This window comes from Symphalangus syndactylus, chromosome 24 (assembly GCF_028878055.3).
Source record: "Symphalangus syndactylus isolate Jambi chromosome 24, NHGRI_mSymSyn1-v2.1_pri, whole genome shotgun sequence".
Lineage (NCBI taxonomy): Eukaryota > Metazoa > Chordata > Mammalia > Primates > Hylobatidae > Symphalangus > Symphalangus syndactylus.
Genome location: NC_072446.2, coordinates 56294384 through 56313778, shown reverse-complemented (window position 1 = coordinate 56313778; position 19395 = coordinate 56294384).

Below are 19395 nucleotides of genomic sequence, written 5' to 3'. Positions count from 1 at the left end.
TGCATCCCTCCAGTCCTCCATGCTCACACATTCTCCCTGAGTGTCCTCACATTGTCCTCACGTTTCCCCTTTCCTGTTGGATTGGGGCTCATCTGATGACCTCATCTAACTTAGTTAAATCTGTATAGACCCCATTTCCAAATAAGGTAATATCCAATGCTACCTGAGGGGGGAGCTACAACATATCTCTTTGTGGGGACACAATTCAACCCATAACTAGGTGTAAAATTAGAAACTGATGAGATACCCAGGAAGTGTGACCAGTGCACACAATTAGAAAATACAGTCAGGCATTCTCAGCTGTAAATAGTTATTCCAGGTCAAAGGGCAGGGTGTGAGTTGCCTCCATCTTGCCTTGTTCCGCTGTTGTTGAGGAGGCCTTAGAACCTTCTGAGGTGGGTGAAAGCAAAGAATGGGAGCTGAAGGCTTAAAGAAAGGGCCAAGCGAGGTGGGTGGTTCCTGAGCTTTGATTTGGTGGCGTGCTGTCTATTAGACCACCCTGGCTGGTTTCTGTGATCTCTCCATGGTACTGCTGAGTGCCAGGTACATCTCTTTGGAGGTATAGATGCTTAATGACCTGCAGCTTCTTCCTGCTGGCTGAGGTGCATGAGAGGCCAAATTACTGTATTTGGGAGATGTGCAGTACAATTTCAAAATGCCTGATAATACAGTGATTCTAGTTACAATCACTATTAAAATCACACCATGGATTGTGATAATAAAAATGAAATAATATGATATACTAGATGATAAATATTATAAAATATTATATACATATAATAAAGATAAAAGAAATAAGTTTAGCTTCATATAAAGATCACCATTGTGCCCTTGATTCACCCCTGACCAGCACCCAGTTCCCATGACCTTGGAGCTTCCTGCATTCTGACCCTGAGCTTCTGTCCCATGGAACAACTGTGTTTATGGGCTGTCAACCAGCTACCATAGGCAGGGGATGGAGGCCTTCATAGGCTCCTCTCTTTTATCTCACAGGGAATTTTTAAAGACAGAGCTCAGGTTTCTGAACTCAACTTACATAATGCATCTAAAATGACATAAATATGAATGTATCTCACCTATCACCCCCGAGCAGCCAAGTACCAGTTCACTGAATCAGGAGAGAGCCCTGGGATTGCTGAAGAAGACAGGATGATGGAGTTGCATAAAGAACTCAGCACAACCCAACTCTGATTTATGTCTCCAAACAAAGTCAGATAGGAATGTGAACTGGGCACATTGTATTTTTCTTACAGGAGCATATAATAAAAGCAATATTTTTGCAACTAGAGAAGAAGTGGGAAAAAGATCAAGAGTCAGAGATTGCAGAGAGGAATTCCAAGAGGAATGTTTAGTCAGAAAAAGCCATGAGTCTCTCTTGTCCTCTGCCACTGTGGCATGTAAAGGAATTGAAAATGCCTTGAGAAAATTATTCCTATTCTAGAAAAAGGACACAAGGGAGTGGGATCCACGCATTTGCTCATCAAATCACTATTGAGTACCAATTGTGTTGTCAGGCACCGAACAGGCAGGGTACCCGCTTTGTACTTCCCTGAATCTCCATGGTCATTGTCCCATTCCAAGCCATTGTTCTCTCTTGTGAATAGGATGATGTAATAGGATTTGGTGTTACAAAGTTCACCCTGACTGCTGATCACAGACAGCATTTCAGTGGAGCAAGCCTGGCCTCAGTGAGACCAGATAGGAGAAGACTGTGATCATTCAGAGACTGGTCCCTGGCTACAGGAAAGAATTGGAGGCAAAATTTGGAGAATGACCCAGCAAAGCTGTGATGAATTAGATGTGAGGAGAGCAGAAGAGTCAAGGATGGCCTATTACTGACCACCCACATTCATGGAGGCATTATTTAAGGAGATGATCAATCGGGGAGGAAAAGAAGCCAAAGCAATACAGAGTTCCACTTTGTGTGTGTTAAGTTTGATGAGCCTGTGAAAACCCGAGGAGGTGTTAAATATCTGGGAGGCTGGAGCTTGAAAGAGAGCTTTGGGCTTCAAATGCATTGTCAGCAGTTTTCAGAATATAGAAAGCCTAAAGAGGATAAAATTGTCTGAGAAAAGGATATGGAGATGTTATCCTAGGGTTAACTCACGTAACAGGATGGCAATAAGTGCAAAATTTTATGTTGCCAACTGTGGTCTCCAAAGTCTGTGAAAATGTGGCAATGCAAATGTTGACTGCTGGTTCGTTTCACTAAATTGCGTATCTTCCCTGCAAATGGAGCCCCCATTGAAGTCGGTATTTGGGATGTTAGCATCTGGCTCCCTCTCCTGCAGAGGGTTTCTGACTGGTGGAGGTATGCCTGCCCTTCCAGTTTGGGGCTGAGGACACCACCTGATTTCAACAAGAGACTGTAGATAGACTGCTGAGAGGTGACATTACTAATTTATTAAGCACATGTGTGTCACTCACATACTTGCCACAGTCCATGTGCTATTTATTGTGTACTTACACCAGTCTTGAAGATGAGTATTTTTACCCAATTTACACTGGAAAAACAGAGGCTTAGAGAACACAAGCATTTGCTGAAGTTCATGTTAATCAGTGGTAGAACAGGTCTTGGACCAGCTCTGTCCATTGACAGAGTCCAGGCTCCTAAGTGCCAAGCTGTACTGCTTCTCCCGAAGCAAACAGCCTAAGGAGTATGTCCGCCCCAGGGCCCTCCATTGCTTAGCTGAGTGTGGGACTCAACTGCAGTCAGGAGCCTCACCCTCCACAGGCTGTTAGAGCCTCCAGCTTCGCTCCACCCAGGCAATCTGATTTTACAGTTTCCTTCTGAAATAGAAATACTAACAAATATTTTTGTGATGTGTATAGCTTATTAAAGACTTACCCAGGCGTTCTCTGGCCTCAATCTTTTATGTGCCCTAAAGTCAACAATTAACTTCTTTTCATTTCCTTGGTATGTAAACCAAAAATAAAATTCTAAGTGCCCCAACCAACTGATGGACCCCTCCCCTTGGCCAAAGGCATTCCAAAAGTTAACCAGAAAAACTAGCTCAAGCCATGATGGGAAGTGGAAGTCGGACATGCCTCATTATACCTTCCTCCCTTTTGGAAGTCAGGCACAGCTGACCAACATTAACATCAACACAGAAACCTTAAGACCGATAGCACAGATTCTTTAAATCTGATGAGAAACATTTACAATCTCTTCTCTCTGAAGCTTGCTAACTGGAGGCTTTATTTGCATGACAAAACTTTACTCTCCACAACCCCTTATTGATTCCAGGTCTTTAGATAATAACTCTTGCAACCAATTGCCAATCAAAATCTTTGAATGTGGCCGGCACCGTAGCTCACGCCTGTAATCCTAGCCCTTTGGGAGGCTGAGGCAGATGGTTCACCTGAGGTCAGGAGTTCGAGACCTGCCCGACCAACATGGTGAAACCCCATCTCTACTAAAAATGCAAAAAATAGCTGGGCGTGGTGGCGGGTGCCTGTAGTCCCAGCTACTTGGGAGGCTGAGGTGGGAGAATTGCTTGAACCGAGGAGGTGGAGGCTGCAGTGAGCCGAGGTCACGCCATTGCACTCCAGCCTGAGCAACAGAGCGAGACCCTGTCTCAAAAAAAAAAAAAAAGGAAGAAAAAATTTTTGAATCTGCCCACAACCTGGAAGCCCCCTCCCTTCCAATTTTCTGGCCTTTCCAGACGAAGCCAATGTACATCTTACATGTGTTGATTATGTCTTACATGTATTGATGTCTTATGTCCCCCTAAAATGTATAAAACCAAGCTGTAGCCTGACACCTTGGGCACATGTTCTCAAGATCTCTTTGGGCTCTGTCTCAGGCCACTGGTCACTCATATTTGGCTCAGAATAAATCTCTTCGAATATTTTACAGAGTTGGACTGTTTTCGTTGACAGATAAAATAGGAAAAGGAGTGAGGGAGGAAGGAGGAGGTGTTCAGGGGTGGGTCCATCTGGGAGGGAGTTGTTTTATCCTGGCTTCTCCCTCCATCCTTCATGGTAGAGTGTTGGTCTTTTTAAATGCAGGAGGTTTAGAAGAACTGTGTGCTCAGGGCCAAAGAACACAGGGAAGGGCACAGGTGGAACCCCTGGAAATCTCAGGGGAAGAGGCTCCAAGTCCCTGAATCTCTTTCCCTCTTCACCCCACCAGGCCCCTTCTGCTTCATGCACATCTGCCCCACTGGGGCCTTCGGAGCAGGGTCCCACCTATCGAGAAGCCTGGGGTGGGGTAGCCCCAATGTTTCTTACAAAGAAACATGCTGTTTCAGAACTTCAACTCTGCATTCTTCCACATTTCCCCTCCATGCCAGGAGATTAAAATTCCACACTCCAGTTACTATAAAACTGACCCATGGGATTTAATAGGCTTTTATAAATTGTTGACAGACCTGACCTCCGTGTCACCTCATGGTTCCAGGAAATGACCATTTAAAATGAATTCTTCAAGTAAACGGGGGCTCTCTTTCTGCAGAGCAGAGATGTTCACCATGATTTTTCTTATATTAGTTTGTATTCATTTCTGGCTGAGAAGAGATCTTCCTTATAATAAACAGGGGATTTTCTATTCACATGGAATTTTTAATTTCTCTGGTTTAGTTTTCATTCCAGATGAACTGTGAAATGCTGTGAATAAACACTCAAACCACTGGCGTGGAGAAAGGCTTGTGTTGTGGCCTTCCTGGTTTCTTCATTTTGCCATTTTTAAAAGTCGGCTGGGCGCGGTGGCTCACGCTTGTAATCCCAGCACTTTGGGAGGCCGAGGCGGGCAGATCATGAGGTCAGGAGATCGAGACCACTGTGAAACCCCGTCTCTACTAAAAATACAAAAAATTAGCCGGGCGTGGTGGCGGGCGCCTGTAGTCCCAGCTACTCGGAGAGGCTGAGGCAGGAGAATGGCGTGAACCCGGGAGGCGGAGCTTGCAGTGAGCCGTGATTGCGCCACTGCACTCCAGCCTGGGCGACAGAGCAAGACTCTGTCTCAAAAAAAAAAAAAAAAAGTCAAATGTCACTTTTTTAGGAGCCACCAAAATGTAAGTGAATTTTGGGAGGCTTTGGATGTGTGATTACAATCCACACATGCTACAATCCACAGTCTTACTGATGTGTTCCAAATCCAAGGAAATTCCTAAAAAGGCAAACAATGCTACAGAAGCTGTATTTTCAAAGGAGGAAAAAAGCATGCCTTTGTTTGGAGTCCACCTGAATATATTTTCATTTGCTTGGGAAGGAAAAACAAAGTCCCCTGATACAGAAGAGGTAACTTTAGAAATGCAGAGGGCATTGCCCCGGGTGTTTATAAATTGCCTACATGCATGGGGCTCCCTGCCAGGTGCCACAGAAGAAACAGAGTGTTTAGGGTTCAGACAAGATGGCGAATTCCAGTTGCATGAGCATTTACACAGACTCAGAATTTGAGATAACAAAAGACCCTAAAAATCACTGAATCATATCACCCAATTTTACAGAAGGAGACACTAAATCCTAGAAATGTCAAAGTATGTGCCCGAGTCCTTGTAATTAGAGCATTTATTATTTTGAGACTGTTAGTTGTGTGTGAGGCACTGTGGTAGGAACTTTATCTACTTTATTTGGGGTACTCACAGTTTTGTGGGGTGAGTGCCTTGATCCCCACTTTACAGATGGGCAAACAAATGCTCTAAGAAGTTAAGTGAACTGGTCCCAAGTCACAAATCTAGTAAGTACTGCCAGAGCCAGGATTTGGAACCAGAGGTGCTGACTGCAAAGCCCAGCATAGACTTTCCATGACACATCCCAAACACTGGATGATTCTTAGCTTGGAGCAGACGCTGGGGAGGGAAAACCCTGAGCTTCTTTGGGGCCAGGAACTGGGTCACACCAAGTAATGGGGCAGTGGGCTGGGGACATTTGGAGGAAGGACGTCTATTCTGAAGTTAGGGAACTTCTGGGACCTTGGAGGGCCCTGTGGGGTACAAAGAAGGAAACCGAGGCCCAGAGACACCACCTGAGTTGCCTTGCTAGTGCCTGGGACTGTATTCCTGGCCCCCCAACCGCTACAACTCCTGGGGTTCCCCTTCTCCATTTCCTCACAGCCAAAAACCAGCATCAGAGCATCTGGGTCCTGACTCAGAGCAGAGTTTGGACTTACAACACCACTAAGTCAAAAGGTAGAAATGTCCATAAGGAAATTATAAGTAACTTAAAAGAGAAAAAAGGCCACGTGGGTGATCCAGCGAGAGCAATAATGGTAGTGACGAGAGGATTCGTCTTCTTGGATCATCACAAAGCTGTAAAAAGGAGACTGAGCCATATTCCTTGCAATTCCAGGTCCAGCTCAGAAAGATGTCTCAGTGAGAGGATTGGAGGGTGTTTGATTTCTGGCTCAGTTCTCACCTAAATCCAGCCAGTTTTACATAGCAAATGCTGTGTCCTGTGTGTCAAAGTGATACCAGGCATTCAAAGTGCAGATAAAAAAAAATCCTCCTAATTATTAATAATGTCATTAATACTTATTGAGTGCTACCATGCGCAGGTGCTGAGCTAAGTGCTCTTCTCTGGGCCAGGCCCTGGGCTGGGCGTTCCAGAGAGATCATCTCAACTCATTCTTACAGCACAGTCCTCAGGGCGCGGGTCACTAGAACTGCACCTCAGCGGGGTATAACTAACTTGCTTAGGATACCAAGATGAGAGAATGTGGAAGCTGGGATTTGCATAAGAAATGTGTTCAAATTCCAGGATCTATGTTGATTCCCAGGATGAAAAACTGATTCATTCTGGCCATGCTTGTCAAATTGTAGCCAAGCAGGAGAGCCTCAGATAAGTGTCCCCAGACCCAAGCACAGGAAAAACAAGTATTAATATTTTTTCTTACTTGAACACTTTGAGATTTTCTAAAATAAGACTTTCAGTGGTTAGACAATCTAGTCGTGCCATGGCTTTCAAAAGTATACCATGTATTGCTTACAGAGCTCGAGTTAGTGCAATGGATGTGGTTTTTATTGGTACCAGCATGTTTCGTGCCTCCGGGGAAAGAATACATGAAATCTTTGGTTTGCCTAAGCATAGCAAAATCAGCCTATTTCTGGAGGTCGGGGTGTTTGCCCTAAAGAAGCGATATTATGGCTTCTGTAATAGTTGAATCATTTCCTTTCTGTTAGCACCTCATTAACAGATAATAGCTTTTATTTCTGATTATAAAGACAATATCTACTCATCATATATGATTTGAACCATTCAGAAAAATACAGAAACAAAAATACAAAACACCAATGCCTCATTGACTCAGCTCTTGGGCCAAAGTGTAATGTGATTCAGAGCATGAATTGTTAATGTGGAGGATATTCCTTGAGAAATTTCACTTATCGTTAAAGCAGCTATATAATTTTAAGGCTGCATTTGCCTAGAATTCAGTTAAAAGGAAAGCATTAAAATAGCAAGGGAATAATCATGTCCTAGGGTTGTTTGTGAAGACAGCTTCCGATAGTGGTCCCAAACTGATATGTTTTGAAGAAGCAGTGCCTCCTTAAAAATACAATCACAAGGGACCAGTATGTCCCATTCTGTGCTCAGATGTCACATGCCCTGCTACCCACTGCGATCTGGGTGTAATGAGCTTCTCTTAAAGTAGAGCAAGCCAAGTGGGAATCAAGGGTCTCACCACGAGTCCACCCAGCAGCCAACACTGTTAGTGGAAATGCCTAGTGCTCAAGAATATGACTGGTGCTGAAATGAAAGGCCAGATGGAGAGATGGGACAGTGTGGTGAATAAAAACACGTGTTCTGGACCTAGGTGGCCTCTGTTGCAACCCTCATGAATCCACTTACAAGCTGTGGATTTCTGGGCAGACTAATTAACCTCTCTGAGCCTCAGTTTCTTCATATGTAAAATGAAAATAAGAATAGCACCTGCTTCAAAGGAGAAGATTAAAGGAGCTATGCCGCATAATACTTGAATTTAACTGGCATGGGTTGTGCACTTAGCATTGGTGCTGTGGCTTTACATGTAACAAGGTAAATAATAGAGGTCTTGAGGAATAGGAAGGAAGTTCATTTTATTTTAGTTCTCCTAGTAATAGAGAGATGAAAGAGTGGTTGCAGCAAGCCACTCAACCCACATCCACTACATGATCTTGGTTGGGTGGCTCTTCTCCAGGTGATAATGCAGGGATCCAGGCTGTTTTCATCTTGTATCATGTCATCTGGAACATATAGTTTACAAGGCTATTGCAGAAAGGGAGAGAAGGCTGGAGACATGTGACCTCACTTTAAATGCCATGTGTGAGGGTGGCATATATCACTTCCACTCATATTTTACTGGCCCAAACTCAGTCACATAGACCCTCCCCAATGCAAGAACATCTGGGACATAGAAGGCACGTGGATGGATGCTCAGTGGGCAGTGGCTACATGTTGTAAGGAGTGTGTAGAATTCGCTCATTATTGCCAAGAAAGAGAACATCGATAATGACTTTGCAATAGGTGACTTTCTGGAGGTTAGGAAATCTCCTTGTATCCTGGCTTTGGGGATCTGTTTAGAAAAGCATGAGTGTTGCATCATCCAGGAAATCTGACATCTGCATACACTTTACCAAGTGACACGATTTTCTCTGCTCACTGCAACCCCCGTCTTCTGGGTTCAAGTGATTCTCCTGCTTCAGCCTCTGAAGTAGCTGGGATTACAGGCACCCACCACCAGAGCTGGCTAATTTTTATATTTTTAGTAGAGACGGGGTTTCACCATGTTGGCCAGGCTGGTCTCGAACTCCAGACCTCAAGTGATCCACCTGCCTCGGCCTCCCAAAGTGGTGAGATTGAAGGCCTGAGCCACAGCGCAAGGCCTATTTAGCAAGCTTTTTATGAGTGAGGCAAAGAGCTATGAAGGAAGATTATAAACTGTTTTTGTTTTTTTTTTTTTCAAGAAAAGTATTTCCAGGTATTCATCTGTGGCCAATCTTCATTAACTCAGTGCTTGCAATTATTGTGCCCCCTAAAGCTGGGGATACAAAACCTAAAACATATGTACTGAAGGTTATTGATGACCATGCATCATCAAAGAATGGTTCCATTTCCCATGATAGGTTACTAAGGTAGTGTAATTTGGCTGTACATTTTAAGTTAAGCGCTAATTTAAAAATCTGTTTTATTGTTTGAGGTGTTAATGCCAATATGGTTAACCCTTCCTTATCTGGGCTTGCACATGACCAGGATCTGCAGGCCCGTATCAGACAAAGGTGAATGGAGAATTATTCATGAAATATCCAATGGATTGACCACACTAGATTGGTCTGTCTTTCCCACTAAAACTCTTGAAGGAAAGGTCCAGATCAATCCTATATGTTCCTTGCCATATGCCTATCACCTAAGCCAATGTCAGGCATGAGATGTGTATTTTAAAATGTTAGCCAGCTGTGGCGGCTCACTCCTGTAATCCCAGCACTTTGGGAGGCTGAGGTGGGTAGATCACATGAGGCCAGGAGTTTGAGATTAGCCTGGCCAACATGGTGAAACCCCGCTTCTACTAAAATCACAAAGATTATCCAGGCGTGGTGATGCACGCCTGTAGTCCCAGCTACTTGGGTGGCTGAGGCACAAGAATCGCTTGAACCTGGGAGGCAGAGCTTGCAGTGAGTTGAGATGGACTCCAGCCTGGGCGACAGAGTGAGACTCTGTCTTAAAAAAAAAAAAAAAAGATAACTATTAAAATATTATTGAATAACAAAGTTTAAAAATAATTGCTGATTTAATTAACTGATGTCCCCAAGAACTGGAAAAAGCCTGATTCTGCCTGTAAATGTGCATCTTCTCCTGTGTTCTAAATGCCTCCCTTCCTCCTACTTGGCATGAACCAAACTCATCAGCTTCATGTACCAGTCTGGCCTCTACTAAAGCATCACTCAAGTTGATCTGTTCCTTGTCTTAATTATTAAGGTATTTCCTACCTGGTACAGAGATGTATTGACTTCATGGTCATTCAACAGGTGTTTGACCATTTGACCGCATCCCCTGCCTACCTGTATGCTGGCTGTCCAGCTCAGGCCTGCAACAGGAGGAGCCCAGAATGCCTAGCAGCTTTGGACAGTGAGTGTATAAGACAAGCTTAAACCATTTCCATCTCTCCTTTTAATATGTGACCCCACCCAGGAATTCAAAGAAGGGGCCGCCTATGGTCAGTGGTGGGTTCTCTTGAGTGCCTCATGGTGGTGGTGGGTGGGAGTCTATAAATCCCAGCTCTCACTCATCCTGGTGGTCATGTGTTGCTGTATCAGATCATAACACAACAAATATTTGTTATATTAGAGTTGTAACTGGAAAAACTTTCTGTGTTTAACAGGGTTTATATTCATACAGTTTTCTCCAACTAAATTCCTGCTCATTTATTAATCCCACAAACATCGGCAGAGAAGTTACTGTGTGCGCAGGCCTTTGTCATGGACTGTAGATGGCCCTCCCCATCACTGCCCCTTTGAGTCTCGGCCATGCCACACCGGGGTTCTCTGCACACTCCCATCAGGGCCTTCTCATGAGCTTCCCTGGACCCCCAGGTTTTTGGGCATCTCCTCTCATTCCTGCCCTGTTTTGTTTGGATGGGGACGCAGCTGGGGCTATCTCTGACCTGGGAGATTCCTGTCCAGGCAAAGGCTCTGGGTGAGGCCCTGAGCTGGGGAGCTGTCTGGATCTGAATTCCTCCCGAAGCCGGCTCTGAACAAGGATTTGATTAGAATGCAAGTAGCTGATGGGGAGGGTGGTCCCAGGAAACCCCTAGGGAAGTGGGGAGGTGAGGCAGGGGCTGGAGGCAACAATATGGAGTGTATTATCAATAATTTACCCCATGGACAGCTAGAGCTTACCCCTGCCAGGGAGCTGACTATCCTATCCCACTAAGGGTGGAGGTGTGGGAGGTGCAGGGCAGGTGTTCACACTCGCTCTCATCAGTTGTAGGTTGAGGGCTATTGGGGTCTGGGAACTGATTCCCAGCATTTCAGGCCTCTCCCTGGGAAAAGCTCATTCCAAGAGCCAGAGGAACCCTCAGGCAAGGAGACGGGGATGCTGGCAGTGTGGAGTCCAGCAGGCTGTCGTGGAAGAGGGGACACGAGCAGCACCTGCAGTATCTACTCCAGGGCCGAGGCCAGGTTAGCACAGTGAGACACTGGCAGACGCAGTGTGTCCGAGCAGAGCTGGCACATGGCACTGGATGGCGCTGCTTGAAATTGGCAAATTGCCTGCTACCCCAAGGCAACTGGAAAATCAGATGTGGCTTCGACAGTAACTCCTGCAACCTGTAGTTTTATTCAGGACAGCAGATGCTATCAAGGGTGCTGTGCCCTTTGCTGATGTAGTTGAGGTAGGAAGTTTGTTTTGGTGACGGCTGATGAGATTTAAGAATTTTAGCTTCAAGTATGCTATAGTGGTCAGAAAGGAATTTAAACAATTGTGTGTGTGTGTGTGTATGTTTGTGTGTGCATGCATGTTAGTTATTACAAAGGGTTCCCTGTTTAAAAAGCTATATATACTGTTGTACTAAGAAATGCTTGTATTGTGAAGAGCAAATAGATTTGGGTAAATGGATGTTTTAGCACAGTAAATGGCATTATTATTTAAACACATAGGGAACTCTGAGTTTCAGTAGAATAATGGTGGTTGCCTACATCCAAATCTCTTACCGTAACTTAAAAAAATTTACCCAAATCAACAAATAGAGCAAATAAAACCATTGTTTACGCAAGCCCTCAGGATTACTAAGAGACAAAATTCTACGGACTTCAAATTTCCTGTAAGTAGTGAGAGAAGAACCCAGGTCCAGCCAGGCAGGCTCTGGAGCCCGCCCCTGTCTAGAGCGTTGGGCAGGGACCACAGAGGACAAGTGGAGAAGGGCAGGAGTGTGCAGAGCCCGGGGTGATGCAGCCCAGATCACATTACCCCTGGAAGGACGGGCCCCATCCTGAGTGGGAATACAAGACAGTGTGAGACTGGAGGCTACAGCCGTAGGAAAGGCGAGGTTACTGGGAGAGATGAGGGAAACTAGGAAGGGTGCTGACCCTTGGAGACTTGGTGATATCCAGAAAGAAGGCAAAAGAATAAAATAAAGGGTCCTTCAGAGATCAAAGAAAACCACAAAATCAGACAGGCCCCCCTCTTCCAGAGTAAGCACAATAAAGAAATTACACTTCACTCTATCAACGGTAGAGGGCGCGTCTGAATCAAGAAACCTGGTTAGCCACCCACACGCTGTCCCCCGCCTACATCAACTCTCACCCACGATCCAGTAAAGAAAACAGATGATAAAAGGGGCAGAAAGCGGCAGACAACGTGCAAGCAAAGCTGCAATCAGAAGAAACGAGTTTGTGAATCTAAGCATTTCAGCTAGTCAATGTTCTCACCCCTCTACACACACACACACACACACACACACACCCCAGAGCAAAAGAAAACTGTAATGACATTCCACCACTAATTAAATGTCCTAACATAAGAACTTGCATATGTTAAAAAACCCTACCTTTAATAAAAAAAAATCAGAACTAAAATAGGCAAAACCCAGGATGATGTGAAATGAGAGCTGACTGAACTCCGGAGAGGAAATGGGGAAATTCAGTTTGCAGATGCTTTTGTGCTGCCAGGAGGGACATCTTTTCAGCGGACAGTGGATGGACCAGAACTCAGCATCTTTTCCCTGTTGCCTTTTCCCATCCACAGGCCTATGTTTTCTAAACCCCAGCCCAACGCAAGCATTTCTTTTTTTTCTTTTTTTTTTTTTGAGACGGAGTCTCGCTCTGTCGCCCAGGCTGGAGTGCAGTGGCGCGATCTCGGCTCACTGCAAGCTCCGCCTCCCGGGTTCACGCCATTCTCCTGCCTCAGCCTCTCCGAGTGGCTGAGACTACAGGCGCCCGCCACCACGCCCGGCTAATTTTTTGTATTCTTAGTAGAGACGGAGTTTCACCATGGTCTCGATCTCCTGACCTCGTGATCCGCCCGCCTCGGCCTCCCAAAGTGCTGGGATTACAAGCGTGAGCCACCGCGCCCGGCCGCATTTCTTATCCATAAGCTTACTGGCTATTTCTTCAGTGGGGAACATTGTGAAAGGCCAATGTTGGCTATCATTTTTACTTCCCAAGTTCTCTATTATATGAGACTGTAGGAAATACCCAAATACTTTCTCAGGGAAAATCAAGTTGAGTGGATTAAACTTTCCAAGGAGAGCTTCATTCTCCTTGGTAATATGTCAAACTTTCAGAGATAAACTTTTCAGAGATGTTTCCAAATTGTAATGAATGACTACAATAAATGATGCCGTATTTTATACTTTAAAAAGTAATTTTCATACATTATATTCATCATTAAAGTTGTATATAAGTCAAAGTAGCACATGTGATAGTTTCTTCCCTGCCTCTGTGTGACCACAAGCAGCTTAGAAATGCTTCGCCTTGGTTTATACATGTGAAAAATGAGAATGGGAATGGCTTCCCCCTCTGTGAGATTTCCAGTGCATTGCTAACTTCAGTCTGTGGGACAGACTGTATTTTTCTAAACCTAGCCACAATGCCATCACCCATCCCGCACCTTCTCCTAGGCACCTCCTTATCAAGAGGTAAAGTTGAGTGCCTGTCCCTTGAGTCTGGGTGGGTTTGTGTCTCACTCGTACCCAATAGAATGCAGCAGAAATAACACTGCATTACTTCTGAGGATAATTTGGAAAGAAAAAGATAATGCAATTTCCACCTTGCTGTCTGGTACATTCTTGCTGGAGTGCTGAGCTGCCATGCAAGCAGTTAGACTGTACTGAGGCCACCATGCTATGAGGAAACCCAAACTAGCCCAGGCAAACAGATCACATGACAAAGCCCTGAAGCTACACGAAGAAAGAGAGAGATGCCCTAGCAGTCTCCAGCTGTTCCAGGCGTACCTTCCCGCTCCCCACCCCCACACACTCTGCCTTTTGTTCCAGCTCCAGTTACCATCTGGCTGCAACCACATTTGAGACTCTGAGCCAGAACTACCCAGCCAAGCCCTTCCTGAATTCCAGACACTCAGAAACCATGGCAATAATAAAATGATTATTGTTTTAAGCCACTGAGTCTTGAGGTGACTTGTTATATAGCAATAGATAACGAGGATGCATGAAGTGTGAAGATTCATGAAGCCATCATTTCTAGGAAAAACATAGTGACTATGCCTAATACCTTTTGCGGTAGTGCTATTTTGGATGTTTTTCTTTGTTTGTTTGGTTTTGTTTGAGACGGAGTCTCGCTCTGTCGCCCAGGCTGGAATGCAGTGGCGCGATCTCAGCTCACTGCAAGCTCCACCTCCCGGGTTCACGCCATTCTCCTGCCGCAGCCTCCCGAGTAGCTGGGACTACAGGCGCCCGCAACCGCGCCCAGCTAATTTTTTGTATTTTTAGTAGAGATGGAGTTTCACCTTGGTCTCGATCTCCTGACTTCGTGATCTGCCCTCCTCGGCCCCCCAAAGTGCTGGGATTACAGGCATGAGCCACCGCGCCCATAATTTTTATAGAGGAAGTTGATAGGACAGAACATGCCTCTTTTGGGAAGAATTATATTCCTCTCTAGATTTAGCTTACGAGCTAACCTTTCCAGTGGAAAAGAATTGAGTTATTTTCCAGTGATTTTCTGTTTTTGTACTTGCAAAGCTTTATGTATCTATTGCTTTTGGTGGAAGTAAATGATAGGATAGGTTACTGGAGAGAGCTATTTATTTTGTTTCTGGATGGGACAAAGCTAAAAGGATATAGGGACTAAGAATGTGGCTGCTGGTCTCAAGGATTTCTAATGAAGCCCAACATTGGGTAGCTCTCAAGTTAATTCTATGGTGAGCAAACATATTTAACGTTCTAGGCCATAATAAAGAGAAATGATTGGCTGGGCACGGTGGCTCATGCCTGTAATCCCAGCATTTTGGGAGGCTGAGGTAGGCAGATCACAAGGTCAGGAGTTCGAGACCAGCCTGGCCAACATGGTGAAACCCACTCTCTATTACAAAAATACAAAAATGAGCTGGGCATGGTGGCGTGCAACTGTAATCCTAGCTACTTGGGAGGCTGAGGCGGGAGAATTGCTTGAACCCAGGAGGCAGAGGTTGCAGTGAGCCGAGATCGCACCAGTGCACTCCAGCCTGGGCGACAGAGCAAGACTCCATCTAAAAAAAAAAAAGAGAGAGAGAGAGAGAGAAATGACCTCAAATGGGGGGCTAAAGGGCTAAAGGGAGATTTTATTCCTGATGGCGAAAGTGTAATGATTAATGTCATGGAGTCAGATGGTTTGAATCCTGGCTCCCTCATTTACTGGCTGTGTGACCACAGGCAAGTAAATTTATCTCTCATGCCTTTGTTGCCTCATCTACTGTTATGAGGGTTATGGCAAGGATTGAATGAAATAATAGACATGAGTGGCTTAATACAATGTCAAGCATATACCGAGTGCTCAATAAGTGGTAGCTAGTGCTATCATTATGTTATGCTCTCTGGATTTGTATTTTAAGCTCCAGATCCAGAGACATAGATCTAGTAAGGGGAGGATAGACAGTTCAGAGATTAAACTGCTTGACTCAAGCATGTGCTTACTGGCAACCATGTTACTACCCTATGCATTACACAAGACAATCTCAGATCTACTCCATCTGTCCAAGGCGATGGTCTTTTCCAAATAGAGGAAGACTTCCTCTATCAGTAGTGTAAAGTACTACACCCCTCCCTAACTTGAATTTCCAAATAAGATATTGTGTTTTTATTGTAGAATTTAACATTTAGGTTAAAAATATCTAGTGTGATCTCAGCAAACTACCATTGAAAGGTAACCACTTGAATCTGACAAAGGGTATATGCAAGCCATATAGAATGGTGAAATACTTAATGCTTTCACTCTGATGTATGGAATAACACAAGCGTCCCCTATCACTCTTATTCACTGTCACCTTATAGCACCTATCTCTCTGTCACCTGTATTCAACAATGTACTGGTAGTCTTACCAGGACACTAAGGCAAGAAAAAGAAAGAAATGTTATTAAAATTAGAAAATAAGAATTGGCCAGGTGCATTGCCTCTTGCCTGTAATCCCAGCACTTTGGGGGGCTGAGGCAGGCAGATCACTTGAAGTCAGGAGTTCAAGACTAGCCTGGCCAACATGGCAAAACCCTGTCTCTGCTAAAAAAAAAAGCAAAAGCTAGCTGGGCATGGTGGCAGGCACCTGTAATCCCAGCTACTTGGGAGGCTGAGGCAGGAGAATTATATGAACCCAGTAGACAGAGGTTGCAGTGGGCTGGGATGGCACCACTGCACTCTAGCCTGGGCAACAAAGCAAGACTTTGTCTCAAAAAAAAAATTAAAATTGCCATTACTCAGGAGTTAATATACTAGTAACAAGTAGAAAATTAAATAGGAAATGTGATTTACAGTACCATACAAAAATAAACTTAACAATAGATATGCAAGAACACTACACTAAAACTACAAAACATTGAGAGAAATTAAAGAAGACCTAAACAGATAGAAGGACATACCATGTTCATGGATTGAGATATTTTAAAGATGTCAATTCTCCCCAGAATGATCTAAGGATTCATTAAAATTTCAAATAAGTCCTAGCAGAGTTATTTTCTGTTTAAATTGGCAAGTTAATTCCAAACTGTAGGTGAAATTCAAGGCCATATTTAAGAACAACAACAAATCTGTAGCTCTTACATTACCAATTATTAAGACATGCTATAAAGCTACATAATGAAGACTGTGGCATTAGAACCAGGATAGACAAATAGGTAAATGGAACAGAAGTGAGAGTTCAGAGACAGATCTACAAGATAATGCAGTATCTTGGCTTACAACAAAGGCTACACTGCAATTAAGCGGGCGTGGAAGTGGAAGAAGAATCTTATCCACAGATGGCGCTAGTCAGTTGATATTCCTGAGGAAAAAAATAAAACTTGATTCCTATGCCATACACAAAAAATGATTTTATGATGGATCATAGGCTTAAATGTTAAAACTAAAACAATTAACCTTCTAGAAAAAATACAAGAGAAATATCTTCATGAACTTGGAATATGAAGAGATTTTTTAAAATAGTACTTTTCACTTAAGATGTGTGCACTTTACTGTGTGTTAATTATACTTCAATAGAATTTTCTCTCCCTTGTCTTTTGTTATGTGACTCTTAATTTTCTTCCTAGTCCTTTATGATTTCTCTATCTCAGCTAGTTTCTTTTATTTTTTCCAAGATTCTTTCTGCAGTTTACTTATTTTCTCTTGCTGCAGTTGGTATCTTGGGCATTTTACCTATTTGTAGCTTTAGCTGCCTGCTCCCTGTAGGTGGCTCCTAATCTTTTTTTTTTTTTTGTCCTGCTCTTTTTTTTTTATTATTATACTTTAAGTTTTAGGATACATGTGCACAATGTGCACGTTTGTTACATATGTATCCATGTGCCATGTTGGTGTGCTGCATCCATTAACTCATCATTTGGCATTAGGTATATCTCCTAATGTTTTCCCTCCCCCCTCCCCCCACCCCACAACAGTCCCTGGAGTGTGGTGTTCCCCTTCCTGTGTCCATGTGTTCTCATTGTTCAATTCCCACCTATGAGTGAGAACATGCAGTGTTTGATTTTTTGTCCTTGCGATAGTTTACTGAGAATGATGGTTTCCAGTTTCATCCATGTCCCTACAAAGGACATGAACTCATCATTTTTTATGGCTGCATAGTATTCCATGGTGTATATGTGCCACATTTTCTTAATCCAGTCTATCACTGATGGACATTTGGGTTGGTTCCAGGTCTTTGCTATTGTGAATAGTGCCGCAATAAACATACGTATGCATGTGTCTTTATAGCAGCATGATTTATAGTCCTTTGGGTATATACTCAGTAATGGGATTGCTGGGTCAAATGGTATTTCTAGTTCTAGATCCCTGAGGAATCACCACACTGACTTCCACAATGGTTGAACTAGTTTACAGTCCCACCAACAGTGTAAAAGTGTTCCTATTTCTCCACATCCTCTCCAGCACCTGTTGTTTCCTGACTTTTGAATGATGGCCATTCTAACTGGTGTGAGATGGTATCTCATTGTGGTTTTGATTTGCATTTCTCTGATGGCCAATGATGAAGAGCATGTTTTCATGTGTTTTTTGGCTGCATAAATGTCTTCTTTTGAGGAGTGTCTGTTCATGTCCTTCGCCCACTTTTTGATATATGTGTTGTTCCAATCTGCCTCCTCCCATGGGGTCATAGGACTCTCAGGGACATCCAACTGTCGCCTGGTTCCCTGCCGTGTGCTGCAGTCCCCTCTATGCATCACCAGGGGTTGTTGTTCAGTCTGTGCTTTGATATTTTTGATGAGGAGAAAATCACCCAATCCCAAAGTGCTAGTCCAGAGATTCCTCATCTCGAGTTGCAATTTGTCTTCCTCTAATTTCTCTCCTTTGGTTCTCCTCTTATCTGTCACTGAGCAAGTCTAATTCCACTCACATGACAGAGCCTTCCCTGCTTTTCCTTTTCTCCAAGTCAATCACCCAAGACTCCTTCAAACATTTTTTCCTAAACATGGTCACATATTTCATTTCTATCTACTTCTTGACAGGCCCCAATTTTATCACATTTCTATCAGAATGTGGCACCCAGAATCGAACAGAAGGCTTGAAGGTGATCTGGCCTCTATAGACCATCATTTCCCTCATTGTAGATGAGTTGTTTTCTGAATATAGACTTATTCATTTGTCTCTAGTAATTCTTCAACTGCCTTTTGGATTTCTCAATCTGGATCACCCTGGAAACCTCAGACTCAATTTATTCAAAAATGAAATAATCATACACCCACTGACACCAGCAACTGCCCCAGTCTTACAAGGCCAACAAGTCAGTTGGCCTGCTTCCCACTCAGATAACTTGATCTCCAGCCTTATTAATTAGGGGGCAGCTATTACTCCACTCGGCCTTCATTCTCTATTTGTGTATGTGGGTTTAGGGAAGGGGACTTTTTATCCCAATACAGAATATCCATTTATTCCTGTAAATTTTTCAAGCAATGTTGGACTTTTCAAGTTGGGCTTAACTTATCTAAATCTAGGATAAGCTGGGCTCTGTAGCTTGCACTTGTAGTGCCATCTACTCTGGAGGCCAAAGTAGGAGAATGACTTGAGTCCAGGAGGAGTTCCAGGCCAGCCTGGGCAATGCAGGGTGACCCCAGCAGTAAAAAAATTAATAAAAATAGAATAATCATCCACTTACCCAAACCAATTCCCCCTCCCAACTTCCTTATCCTTTGGGTGGCCTCATCTGGCCCTTCTTCATGTCTGTCACCTTCTTTCTTAGTTCAAGCCCATATTCCTTAGTTCAGGTCTCTATTACCTGCTCTAAGTGGTCCTTCCACCTCCAGCACTTCACCCCTACTCTGAGATGGTCACTAGTTCCCATAGTTTTGCATTGTAA